Below are 13,660 nucleotides of genomic sequence, written 5' to 3' on the forward strand. Positions count from 1 at the left end.
TTGGCCCCAGCTGTAGGCTATATGGGCTAAATTGTAATTCACATATACTGGTAGGGCTGGGTTGCCCATCCCCCCTCTCTCCTAATTAGGAAAACTCAGCTGAGTTAAGTACTGATTGGGGGGGGGGGGGAGTTGGCTATCCCTGAGTATGCCTTGTTCCCAGGAAAGTGCATAACATTGGAATCCTACCAACTTTTGTTGCTTGGATTCAGTACCGATTGATGCAAATCTACAGGTAGATTTTGCAAAACTGGTCAGTTACGCATGAATGTGCTACTGTTCAAAATTTTACTTTCCTGAAACCCCTAAACTGCAGTTTGGGGTTAGAGAGTGCTTCACATGTAGGTTTTCTGTAAACCGGCGCTTGTTGTGGGTTACCTGCAAATGTTCTCAGGAGATTTGGTTCATCTTCCTGGGTGCCTCTCTGTGGATGGCCAGCTTATACAGAGCTTGATGTCCTACTTAGCCTTGTCGGCTGTTCGTAGTTGACTAAAAAAAATTTGTTGTATGTATGTATATATGCCTCCACTGCGGTGATCAGGTCATACAGAGCTCTAGGTCCTACCTGGTGTTTTGGTAGATGGCTAGAGAGCTTAGTGTGTATGAACAGTGGATATATGTGTATGTATGTGTGTATGTATATATGTGTGTATGTATGTATATGTGTATATATAATTATGTATAATGTGCATTACATGTGGCTTATGGAATCTGCTGTATTATACTGCCTTGTCAGCATAAGTCTACCACTACTGTTTCTCCTCATGTAACCCGCTACAAAGATACGTGGGTACATTGGATGTAAAATGGTGGTCACATTAATACTAGACATTGGATAAACCTTGTATGTCCAATGAAAAGGTAAGACAGATGACTGGACCCCCCTGAGCTGGTCTCATGTGTGATCTGTAGCAGCAGCTCCTATGATTATGCCCTCTATTTCCATCATGAATCTACATTTTACCTACAGCCATACCACACTGGACATGCCCAATCTCCTCTGACTTTGGAAGCTATGCCGTGTTGGTCCTGGTTAGTACCTTGATGGGAGACTCACCTGGGAATACCAGGTGCTGTAGGCAGTGGTTAAGGCAGAGCATCTTTAGTAGCCGTTCAACAATTAGTACAGGCTGCTAGGTCTTTGCAGCCAAAGGACCAGATGGCGTCGGCCCCTTACGCGTGCCAGGCCACAGAGAGGGGTGATGGGGGTGTCCTCACTGGACTTAATATAAATGGGTTGTAGTGGTCACTGTTCTAAAGAGTCACCACAGTAGTCAAATCTACCAGATCATAGTGCAGGTTGGTGACTCCTGCGCCAACCCTGATATTAAGGTATCTTCAGCAGCTGCAACCTACCATGTTTAGGCTTCCTAGGCATCTGTCCTGGAGGGACATGTGTGCTCACTCGGGTCAAAGTGACTTCATCCTTAGCAGCTTTCCAGCAATTATGGCAAGCAGCTAGGCTAGTACAGCCAAAAGAATCAGAAGGCGGTCGGTCTCACGCTCCGTCCAATCTCAGATTCTGGTACATCTTCTGGTGTTTAGGGACACACGGATCTCCTCCCAGGAGTCACTTCCAACACCGTCTTCCAACAGTAAGTCTCCTCTCTGATCAGAGGGACCAAAGCTAGGCTTGTGGAGCCGGTATAAGGCGAGGCTCCAGTGTTCTAATGCCAGAAAGTTGTGAAAGCCTCCCGAATCTGACTACAGCCAGACCATACTGGTCATGCCCAAGATGGTCTGATCTTGATAGCTAGGCAGCTTTGAGCTCAGTTAGTACTTGGATGGGAGACCACTTGAGATACCAGGGGTTGCAGGGAACATAGTATGGAGTTTCTCCAGGCAGAAAAATCCATATTACCAGAAAGGTTGAGGCCTTTTATCCCTTTCCAGTACCATTGGCATTCGCCTTTAAATGTTCCACTGATAAGAGATTTGAAGCCGGTTTTCAGGGCAGTCTTTCTCTGTCAGGAGCTGTTATTTGCCCGGTCAGGGTACGGTCGGGGTTCCAAATAAAAGCACAGATGATCTGTCTCTCGCCAGAAGAGCGACTATCCGTTAAAGACGTTTGTCGCAACAAGGGTCGCCCATTCTGGACCTGGAAAATACTAGCCTCCGCGGGTGGGGAGCGTTGACAGGTCAACACATGTTTCAAGGAAAATGGAAGACAACGGAATGCAGTCTCTCCGTAAAACGTCCTGGAACTAAGGGCAGTATTCAGGAGCGCTTTTCAAGCTCGGGAAATACTAAAGGGGCAGGCCGGTCTGGGTGCAACACCACCGCAGTAGACTGTCTCATCCATCAGGGGGCAGAATGTCATTTTCCAGCGAAATCGGTTGTGTTCATACCAGGAGTCCTTAATTTGGAAGTGGACTTCCTAGGCCAGCAGGTTATACGCGCCAGATAGTGTGGACTCTTCATCCACAGGTATTTCAGAGCCTTGTGGATGGATGGGTCTTCTAGAGGTAGACCTCATGGCCTTGAGTCACAAGCACAGGGTCCCCAGGTACGGGCACATTGTTTGTGGATGCTCTGGCAGTAGAGTAGAACTTCAAACTAGCGTATTTGCTTCACCCGCTATCCCTCCCTATAAGGGTTAACGGGAATATGCAACAGTAATACTGATGGCCCCTGCTTGACCCAGACGCTGCTGGTTCGCCAACCTGCAGAGTCACTCCATAGACATTCTGTGGCCTCTTCTGCTAAGGTCAGATCTGTTAATGCAGCATCCCTTCCTGTATCTAGACCTGACTCGTCCATCTTGGACGGCATGGTTCTTAAGACCTCCGCCTTGAAGAAAGGATGTTCTGTAATTCAGAGCATAAGAAACTTACTTTTGGCTGCAGTTATTAAAACTTTGTATGTTCTCTGGGGTGAACTGAGAAAATGTGGCCCTAGGGGGTTAGGTTTCTCGAGTATGTTCTTTTCATCAGACTGGAGGGTCTCTGATCTAGCAGCACTTTCTTCCCGCTTCCTCGTTTTTAATAAGTCAACGGGAGAGAGCGGTACTTCATACTAGGGCGTAATACCTTCCAAGAGTGGTATTCTGGTTCTATATAAATGTAGAGATTGTGGTCCCAGCTTTCAAACTACAAGCCTCTCGGTAGGTGAGGCTTCCTTGGATGTTGGCCGTGCGCTACATAATTATGTGGATCGCGCCAACAGCATGAGGAAGTAGGTTTTCTTTTGTACTGTATGACAGTCATAAGGCTGGCCAGCTGATAAGCGGACGCTGGTCAGATGGATTCATATGATGATTTCTCAGGTCAGACTAGTCTGGTGGTGCCAGACTCAGTAAAGGTACATCCACACGGTCAGTGGGGCCTTCGTGGGTGGCTTGCTGGGGTGCCTCTGCTGAATAGTTCTGCAGGGCAGCCACATGGTCTTCCACCCACACCTTTGTCAATTGTTATGCCTTTGACACTTTTGCCTCTCAGGATGCCTCCTTCGGGCGTAGGGTTCTCCTCTCTTCCGATAGTCAGGAGTGTCCCCGCCCGTAGGTTTAGTGCTTTGGGATATCCCCAACGTAATGGCTGTGGACCCCATGGACCCCGAAGAAGAAAATAAGAGTTATGGTATAACATACCTTTAACTCTTTTTCTTCGAGGTCCATGGGGTCCACAGGACACCCACCCAGACGCACCTGTAGTTCTGGGGGAGGTTTCCATAGTTTCTCCTCTTGAGAATCTGGACTCATGAGTTATGGGTTTCTTCTTTCTTACCCTTTGTGTGTCTCCGCCTGCTTGAGCTTGGTAACGAACTGGCTACCTGAGGCAGGCGGTGGAGTATATATGGAGGAACCCCGGTGCATCCTGGGAGCAGAGAGCTCGTTTGTGTTAACTGTTTGGTGACCAGGATTCATACCCAACGTAATGGCTGTGGACCCCATGGACCTCGAAGAAAAAGAGGAAACAAAGGTATGTTATACCATAACTCTTATTTTTAGTATTCATAAACAGACTTAACACAGTAGATATCACTGATATCTCCTGATTAAGTTCCCCTGTGTTAATTTTCACACTCCCCATACATTATTATGGGGATGTGGAAATTACGGTATTCATCAAATTCCGAAAATTATGTATTTTCAGAATTTGATGGTGTTACTATTCGCCACTGTGAGGTGGCGAATAGCAGGTAAAACTTACCTATGTCAGCATGGGCAGGTCCGCCGGTGGCTCCCTCCGGCGCTCTGGTCCATCCTCTGGCTCCGGAGGCTGCTCGGACACTGTGTTCTCCCAGCAGAACACAATAAAGTTTTAGAAAAAAAACATTTTTTTTTTTCTAAACTGTACAGTGTGCTGCTGGGAGACCACGTGTCAGCACAGCCACCGGAGCCGGAGGCGCTGCAGCGGGCAGGTTAGTGCGGGGAGGGGGCACAAAATTACCACTGTAGTTAGTGCTGCGTATGCGCTGGTTTTGCAGATGTAACAGCGCATGCGCAACACAGATTCCAGCTATGGTAAGTTAGTGTAAATAGGGAAAACTATTTCCCGAAAAGCAGACATCGCAAAAATTACAGCTTTTCTAAATAGATAGTTAAGGAGAGGAGGAAAGATGAATTCCTTCGGTAATTAGGTAGAACTCCATGCGAGTTCTAAACCTAATTACCTCCATCTAATTTTTAGGTATGATGAATAGGTCCCTATGTCATATAGTCTCAAATGGAATCTGTATGAAATACTGACGGCTGAATAGCAGCCTGTTCTTATACCGATGCCGGAAGCCTGAAGGGAGGATATCCCGACAGTGTCCAGTAAGTACTCTAACCCTCCCCCTCTAACTCTAACCCTCCCTTAGGGGTGCCTAACCTTAACCTCCCCCCAGTGGTCAATAACCACTGAAATAGTCATGTTTATCCCTGCATTTAATGTGTAAATGATGTACAAACATTCTTTAAGTAAATATAGTGATTCTTTGTTACTGACCTCATTTTTCAAACCATGCCCAGGAAGTTGGGTACCTTTGCAAAGTTGTGGAGTGTTGAGGTTTGGCAGCAATTAATAGGGGCTCCAGTTTTCAGTGTCAGTTTATGAGGAGGCATTCCTGGAGGTTTAACTGAGTTGAAGAATTCCATGGGTTAGTTGAGTAAATCTTCATCAACGTTGGCTCTCCACTTGTTGCCAGAAAAATAGTGTAATAGGTATGCAGTGTACTCCCCAGAATCAATTTCACGGCCCTCTACCTGGCTTTTTTTTTTTTTTTTTATTACATACCACACGGCAATATCCTACTCCAGAGGTCTGACGGCCAAAATCAGAATCGCTCTTAGCTTAAGTTACAGACAACATTAAAGGAATCCCTATCCCATCTTTAAAAGACGGCACAGTTTGGAGAGAGAAACATTGCCGGGAGTGCAGACATGCTGTATGTCTCAGCAGGCAACACTGTAGCTCAGTGTTCATTGCTGGACACAATTATATCTGTGTCCAGGCAGCAAGTGGGCAATATCTGCAAAAGTCTATAAGAAATATATCTGTGTCCAGCCAAATTGCACTGCCCCCACCTGGTTACTTTTTAATGCCTCCTGGCTGGCGATGTTTTTGTGGAGAACACTGTTGATGGTTCATTGATGGACATGGAGGTGTCATTATAGGTAGAAAAATAATAATAATTACAATATTTAAGCCTAATACATTGGTAGTTTAAAAGATGATTGTGTTAAATCGTATTTTTATAAATATCACAAATGTGTTGCCAATATTATCAACTTTAATTTCATATAACATTTAGGTGAAAAAATTATCTCAAGGCGTGTCATATAAGCAGGCATAGTCACAGCAATAAATTATGTGTGAGTTCTTGCATGTATGTGTACAATATACAGTTCCCACTCAGCTGATAACTGACTGTAAACCAATCACCGACATCACAAAGGCTGTTTATGTCCTGTCAGTCACATGACCAGTCTAGTCAGTAGTTACAACTCAGCCTGCCTGCATTTCACAACTGAATGTAAGGATTCACACAAGTGCTTAAACATTTTGAGACTTGCGTCTAATGTTTCATCGATAGCAAGCTCTGTGAGTGCTTGAGCACCCCCTATATTATATGTAGTCGGAATGTCGCAGATTACAAGGCCAACATTCACAATTTCGACAGCAGAAGGCTGACAATGATGACACCGACATGGTTAAATTGTCGACTGACAATTGTTATAATGTTGATATTTCCATTATTGTTGGGGATAGAAATAGAATTAGACAGGAAGCATAGTGTTGATATGTCAACAGGACATTTTATGGGCGACATGATAAACATGCTCTATTCTGAATAGTGATTTACAGTATTAACTAGGGGTGTGCACCGGCCACTTTTCGTGTTTTGGATCTGGATCTTTCTTCGTGTTTTGGATCTGGATTGGTTTTGCCAAAACCACCCTTCCGTGTTTTGGGTTCTGGGTTTTGTGTTTTGGATCTGTATTTTTTTTTTAAAAAGCATAAAAACAGCTAAAATCACAGAATTTGTTGGTTTCTCTGCTCCTATGCTATTATTAACCTCAATAACCTTAATTTCCACTCATTTCCAGTCTATTCTGAACACCTCACACCTCACAATAGTGTTTTCATGTCCAAAAGGTTGCACCGAGGTAGCTGGATGACTATGCTAAGCGACACGAGTGGGCGGCACAAACACGTGACCCATCTAGGAGTGACACTGCAGTGGCAGACAGGATGGCAGTTAGAAAAACTAGGCCCCAAACTGTACATAATGCAAAGAAAAAAAAGAAGTGCAAGATGGAATTGTCCTTGGGCCCTCCCACCCACCCTTATGTTGTATAAACAGGACATGCACACTTTAACAAATCAATCATTTCAGCGCCAGGGTCTGCCACACAACTGTGGCTGAAATGATTGGTTCGTTTGGGCCCCCACAAAACAAGCTGGCAATTAATGTGTCCCTGCACAAACTGGCTCTACGGAGGCAAGATGTCATCCTCATCCTCCTCATCCACCGATTCCTCACCCTCTTCAGTGTGTACATCCTCATCCTCACAAAGTATTAACTCGTCCCCACTTGAATCCACCACCACAGGTCCCTCTGTACCTTCTGGAGGCTGGTCTCCCTGGAAGAGCTGATAATTCATTTTGATGAACATCATCTTCTCCACATTCTGTGGAAGCAACCTCCTACGCCTTTCGCTGACAAGGTTCCCGGCTGCACTAAACACTCTTTCGGAGTACACACTGGAGGGGGGGCAACTCAGGTAAAATAGAGCCAGCTTGTACAGGGGCCTCCAAATTGCCTCTTTTTCCTGCCAGTACAGGTATGGACTGTCTGACATGCCTACTTGGATGCTGTCACCGATGTAATCCTCCACCATTCTGTCAATGGTGACAGTATCATATGCAGTGACAGTAGACATGTCAGAAATTGTTGCCAGGTCCTTCAGTCCGGACCAGATGTCCAAACTTGGTCCTGCCTGCCCTGCATCACCGCCAGCGGGTTGCTTAGGATACCTAAGTTTTTTCCTGGCAGCCCCAGTTGCGGGAGAAAATGAAGAAGGAGCCGTTGACGTGTCACGTTCCGCTTCAGCTGACAGTGTGTTCACCAGCAGGTCTTTGCACCTCTGCAGGCTTGTGTCGGCCGGAAAGAGAGACACCACATAGGCTTTAAACCTAGGATCAAGCACGGTGGCCAAAATGTAGTGGTCTGATTTCAACAGATTGACCACCCTGGAATCCTGGCAAAGCGAATGAAGGGCTTCATCCACAAGTCCCACATGCCGAGCGGAATCGCTCCGTCTTAGCTCCTCCTTCACTTTCTCCAGCTGCTTCTGCAAAAGCCTGATGAGGGGAATGACCTGACTCAAGCTGGCTGTGTCTGAACTGACTTCACGTGTGGCAAGTTCGAAGGGCTGGAGAACCTTGCACAACACGGAAATCATTCTCCACTGCGCTTGAGTCAGGTGCATACCCCCTCCTTTGCCTATGTCATAGGTGGATGTATAGGCTTGTATGGCCTTTTGCTGCTCCTCCATCCTCTGAAGCATATAGAGGGTTGAGTTCCACCGCGTCACAACCTCTTGCTTCAGGTGATGGCGGGGCAGGTTCAAGAGTGTTTGCTGGCGCTCCAGTCTTCGGCACGCAGTCGCTGAATGGCGAAAGTGGCCAGAAATTTTTCGGGCCACCCAAAGCGTCTCCTGCACGCCCCTGTCGCTTTTCAGAAAATTCTGCACCACCAAGTTTATTGTGTGAGCAAAACATGGGACGTGCTGGAATTTGCCCAGATGTAATGCCCGCACAATATTGGTGGCGTTGTCAGATATCACAAATCCCCAGGAGAGTCTAAGTGGGGTAAGCCACTGGGCGATGATTTCCCTCAGTTTCTCTAAGAGGTTGTCGGCGGTGTGCCTCTTACTGAAACCGGTGATACACAGCGTAGCCTGCCTTGTAACGAGCTGGCGTTTCTGAGATGCTGCTACTGGTGACGCTGCTGCTGTTGCTGCGTAAGGTGATACATCTACCCAGTGGGCTGTCACAGTCATATAGTCCTTAGTCTGCCCTGTTCCACTTGTCCACATGTCCGTGGTTAAGTGGACATTGTGTACAACGGCATTTTTCAGGACACTGAGGACACTTTTTCTGACGTTTCTGTACAGTCTCGGTATCGCCTGCCTAGTGAAGTGGAATCTAGACGGGATTTGGAACCGGGGACACACTACCTCCATCAATTGTCTAAATCCCACTGCACTAATGGCGGATACCGGATGCACGTCTAACACCAACATAGCAGTCAAGGCCTCAGTTATACGTTTTGCTTCAGGATGACTGCTGTCGTACTTCATCCTCCTCGCTAAGGACTGTTGGAGGGTCAATTGTTTAGTAAAAGTAGTGGTGTTCCTACTTCCTCTCTGGGATGATGAACGACTCCCAGCAGCAGCAACAGCAGCAGCGGCAGCAGTAGGCGTAGCAATGCAGGATCCTCCAGAGGAATCCCGGATAGGAGAGTCAGTCATGCCAGTGACATGGCCTGCAGGACTACTTCCGATCCTGACTAAGGAGGAAATTGACGAGGAGGGAGTTGACGGTGTGGTTTGCAGGCGCTTGGATACAACAGGACAACGGGATTTAGGTGTCCCTGGACTGCTTACGGTCTTAGCCAAAGTTTCTGAACTTGACAGTAACTTTTTATGAACGCGCTGCAGGTGCCGTATAAGGGAGGATGTTCCTAGGTGGTTGACGTCCCTACCCCTACTTATTTCACCTTTACATATGGTACATATGGCAAGACAGTTGTTGTCCGGATTTGGATAGAAATATTGCCAGACCAAAGAGGTGGAATGTTTGGTCTTCTGCCCAGGCATGACCGTGATGGGCTTTTTCATCCCACGGACAACAACTGTCTCCCCCGGAGCCTGATTTAAACAAACCACATCACCATCAGAATCCTCCTCACCAACTTCCTCCTCAGCGCCAGCTACACCAGTATCCTCATCCTGTTGTACTTCAACAGTGACATCTTCAATTTGCATATCAGCAAGTGGACTGTGGGTGCTCCTTTCAGCACTTGCAGGGGGCGTGCAAATGGTGGAAAGAGCCACCTCTTCCCGTCCAGTGCTGGGAAGGTCAGGCATCGCAACCACCACCACACTTGGACTCTCCTTGGGGATTTGTGATATCTTCTTAGAAAGCACAGTTCTTCGCTGTGCTTTTGCCAGCTTAACTCTTTTGATTTTTTTAGTGGGAGGAGGGCTTCCATCGTCATGTGAAGCTGAACCACTAGTCATGAACATACTAGGGATCGACCTTAGCCGTTCCTTGCCACTCCGTGTCGTAAATGGCATATTGGCAAGTTTACGTTTCTCTTCAGCTGATTTAAATGTCTTTTTCAAGGTCATTTTCCTGAACTTTGCCATTTGGGATTGTATGTGCCCTCTACTATGACATTGGGCATCGGCCTTGGCAGACGACGTTGATGGCATGTTATCGTCTATGTCATGACTAGTGGCAGCAGCTTCAGCACTAGGAGGAAGTGGTTCTTGATCTTTCTCTATTTTATTTTTATCGGAGAAAGTTTGGTCCTCCATTTATGTTATATCGATTTGATATATACGTGCGGCTAAACACAGAAAATAATTTTTTTTTTGGTTTGGACTGGAGTGTACTTTGGGGGTTACAGCACCCTTTAACGGTCAAGCCAGCCGGCCCTTATGACACAGGCGCACTCTTGGCACTACTTTGTTGATGCACGTGCGGCTACTGCGCACACAATTCACAAACACAGAAAATAATTTTTTTTTGGTTTGGACTGGAGTGTACTTTCGGGGGTTACAGCACCCTTTAACGGTCAAGCCAGCCGGCCCTTTACTTATGACACAGGCGCACGCTTGGCACTACTTTGTTGATGCACGTGCGGCTACTGCGCACACAATTCACAAACACAGAAAATAATTTTTTTTTTGGTTTGGACTGGAGTGTACTTTGGGGGTTACAGCACCCTTTAACGGTCAAGCCAGCCGGCCCTTTACTTATGACACAGGCGCACGCTTGGCACTACTTTGTTGATGCACGTGCGGCTACTGCGCACACAATTCACAAACACAGAAAATAATTTTTTTTTTGGTTTGGACTGGAGTGTACTTTCGGGGGTTACAGCACCCTTGACGGTCAAGCCAGCCGGCCCTTTACTTATGACACAGGTGCACGCTTGGCACTACTTTGTTGATGCACGTGCGGCTACTGCGCACACAATTCACAAACACAGAAAATAATTTTTTTTTTGGTTTGGACTGGAGTGTACTTTCGGGGGTTACAGCACCCTTAACGGTCAAGCCAGCCGGCCCTTTACTTATGACACAGGCGCACGCTTGGCACTACTTTGTTGATGCACGTGCGGCTACTGCGCACACAATTCACAAACACAGAAAATAATTTTTTTTTTGGTTTGAACTGGAGTGTACTTTCGGGGGTTACAGCACCCTTAACGGTCAAGCCAGCCGGCCCTTTACTTATGACACAGGCGCACGCTTGGCACTACTTTGTTGATGCACGTGCGGCTACTGCGCACACAATTCACAAACACAGAAAATAATTTTTTTTTTGGTTTGGACTGGAGTGTACTTTCGGGGGTTACAGCACCCTTAACGGTCAAGCCAGCCGGCCCTTTACTTATGACACAGGCGCACGCTTGGCACTACTTTGTTGATGCACGTGCGGCTACTGCGCACACAATTCACAAACACAGAAAATAATTTTTTTTTTGGTTTGGACTGGAGTGTACTCTCGGGGGTTACAGCACCCTTAACGGTCAAGCCAGCCGGCCCTTTACTTATGACACAGGCGCACGCTTGGCACTACTTTGTTGATGCACGTGCGGCTACTGCGCACACAATTCACAAACACAGAAAATAATTTTTTTTTGGTTTGGACTGGAGTGTACTTTCGGGGGTTACAGCACCCTTTAACGGTCAAGCCAGCCGGCCCTTTACTTATGACACAGGCGCACGCTTGGCACTACTTTGTTGATGCACGTGCGGCTACTGCGCACACAATTCACAAACACAGAAAATAATTTTTTTTTGGTTTGGACTGGAGTGTACTTTCGGGGGTTACAGCACCCTTTAACGGTCAAGCCAGCCGGCCCTTATGACACAGGCGCACTCTTGGCACTACTTTGTTGATGCACGTGCGGCTACTGCGCACACAATTCACAAACACAGAAAATAATTTTTTTTTTGGTTTGGACTGGAGTGTACTCTCGGGGGTTACAGCACCCTTAACGGTCAAGCCAGCCGGCCCTTTACTTATGACACAGGCGCACGCTTGGCACTACTTTGTTGATGCACGTGCGGCTACTGCGCACACAATTCACAAACACAGAAAATAATTTTTTTTTGGTTTGGACTGGAGTGTACTTTCGGGGGTTACAGCACCCTTTAACGGTCAAGCCAGCCGGCCCTTTACTTATGACACAGGCGCACGCTTGGCACTACTTTGTTGATGCACGTGCGGCTACTGTGCACACAATTCACAAACACAGAAAATAATTTTTTTTTTGGTTTGGACTGGAGTGTACTCTCGGGGGTTACAGCACCCTTAACGGTCAAGCCAGCCGGCCCTTTACTTATGACACAGGCGCACGCTTGGCACTACTTTGTTGATGCACGTGCGGCTACTGCGCACACAATTCACAAACACAGAAAATAATTTTTTTTTGGTTTGGACTGGAGTGTCCTTTCGGGGGTTACAGCACCCTTTAACGGTCAAGCCAGCCGGCCCTTTACTTATGACACAGGCGCACGCTTGGCACTACTTTGTTGATGCACGTGCGGCTACTGCGCACACAATTCACAAACACAGAAAATAATTTTTTTTTTGGTTTGGACTGGAGTGTACTTTGGGGGTTACAGCACCCTTTAACGGTCAAGCCAGCCGGCCCTTTACTTATGACACAGGCGCACGCTTGGCACTACTTTGTTGATGCACGTGCGGCTACTGCGCACACAATTCACAAACACAGAAAATAATTTTTTTTTTGGTTTGGACTGGAGTGTACTTTCGGGGGTTACAGCACCCTTAACGGTCAAGCCAGCCGGCCCTTTACTTATGACACAGGTGCACGCTTGGCACTACTTTGTTGATGCACGTGCGGCTACTGCGCACACAATTCACAAACACAGAAAATAATTTTTTTTTTGGTTTGGACTGGAGTGTACTTTCGGGGGTTACAGCACCCTTAACGGTCAAGCCAGCCGGCCCTTTACTTATGACACAGGCGCACGCTTGGCACTACTTTGTTGATGCACGTGCGGCTACTGCGCACACAATTCACAAACACAGAAAATATATTATTTTTTTAGCACTTGGGGGGAGCACCCCTGATGGACAGAGCACCCCCTGGACAACACTACAGCACTCCTTTAGGACTGGGACACTGCACAGGACTTTGGAGTGGACACAGCCCCTATGGAGAACTGACTGCACAACACAGTCCAGCCAGCCCCTATGGACTTTGAAGTAGTGGACACAGCCCCTATTAACAACAGCAGCACAGCACAACACAGCCAGCCCCTATGGACTTTGAAGTAGTGGACAACAGCAGCACTACACTACACTACACTACACAGCCCTAACTCCCACCCTCCCTCTTCACTGTCCACAGCCGAGTGAGAAAATGGCGCCGACGCGGGTACCTTATATAGGATCCAAAACCCGCGAGACTCGGAAGGCGGGATGATGACGTTTTGCCTCGATTTCAGATCCGAGTCAGGCGGGAAAAGTCGAGCCTGACTCGGATCGGACTCGGATCGGGGGGGCTCGGGGGGGTTCGGATTTCAGAAATCCGAACCCGCTCACCCCTAGTATTAACACAATAGTACCTCTACTCCTGTGGTTGAGGGATGCATGTTAAGCTTCAACCAGATAGCCGGTCCTGGTGGTGCTTGCAGTGATTCCTCTTTGTAGGTCTCTTTTCTAGCAACAAGGCAAAAACACCAGTGACACAGGCAGATATACTGCAATAAGTGAAAATTCATATTAACTCATCATTGCAGTGGTTCCCAAACTGTGCGCCGTGGCACCCTGGGGTGCCTCAGGACACTTGCAGGGGTGCCTCAGGTTGGTGGTCCAGCACCAAATCAAATTATTTATGGTCAATGTAATGTAAATATGTGGACAAACAGAAGTGCAAACCTGTCCAAGACCACATAACTGATCCT

General features: G+C 47.2%; 1 pseudogene; it reads left to right on the forward strand.

Annotated features, from left to right (window-relative positions):
• Positions 1 to 962: 962 nt before the first annotated feature.
• On the forward strand, positions 963 to 1,082 carry LOC148538380 (5S ribosomal RNA; annotated as a pseudogene).
• Positions 1,083 to 13,660: the final 12,578 nt, after the last annotated feature.

Source organism: Taudactylus pleione, unplaced genomic scaffold (genome assembly GCF_031769625.1).
Source record: "Taudactylus pleione unplaced genomic scaffold, aTauple2 ptg000040l, whole genome shotgun sequence".
Lineage (NCBI taxonomy): Eukaryota > Metazoa > Chordata > Amphibia > Anura > Myobatrachidae > Taudactylus > Taudactylus pleione.